The sequence below is a fragment of the Solanum tuberosum genome, unplaced genomic scaffold (genome assembly GCF_000226075.1).
Source record: "Solanum tuberosum cultivar DM 1-3 516 R44 unplaced genomic scaffold, SolTub_3.0 scf00504, whole genome shotgun sequence".
NCBI classification, from domain to species: Eukaryota; Viridiplantae; Streptophyta; class Magnoliopsida; order Solanales; family Solanaceae; genus Solanum; species Solanum tuberosum.
Genome location: NW_006239420.1, coordinates 177,669 through 177,951, shown reverse-complemented (window position 1 = coordinate 177,951; position 283 = coordinate 177,669).

Genomic DNA, 283 nt, shown 5'->3' with positions numbered 1-283 from the left:
TATGAGAAAGTTCAATAATACAATCTATCATATCATCAATATCATCTTCATTATTATATATACTCCTAGAACTTTATGGCTCTTCGTTATGTGCTACATTCATTATTTTAGAATTATACAAGTCGTACAATTTTCTAGCTTCAATTTTTATACTATCTTTAACATCTTGACAACTAGGTGTTTCATCATCTTCACCATCAATACCCAAATTAAAATATATTTTATCAACCATTCGTGATGCACCTTCATCTTTGTAATGTGGGTTTAACAAACAAGCAGTTAA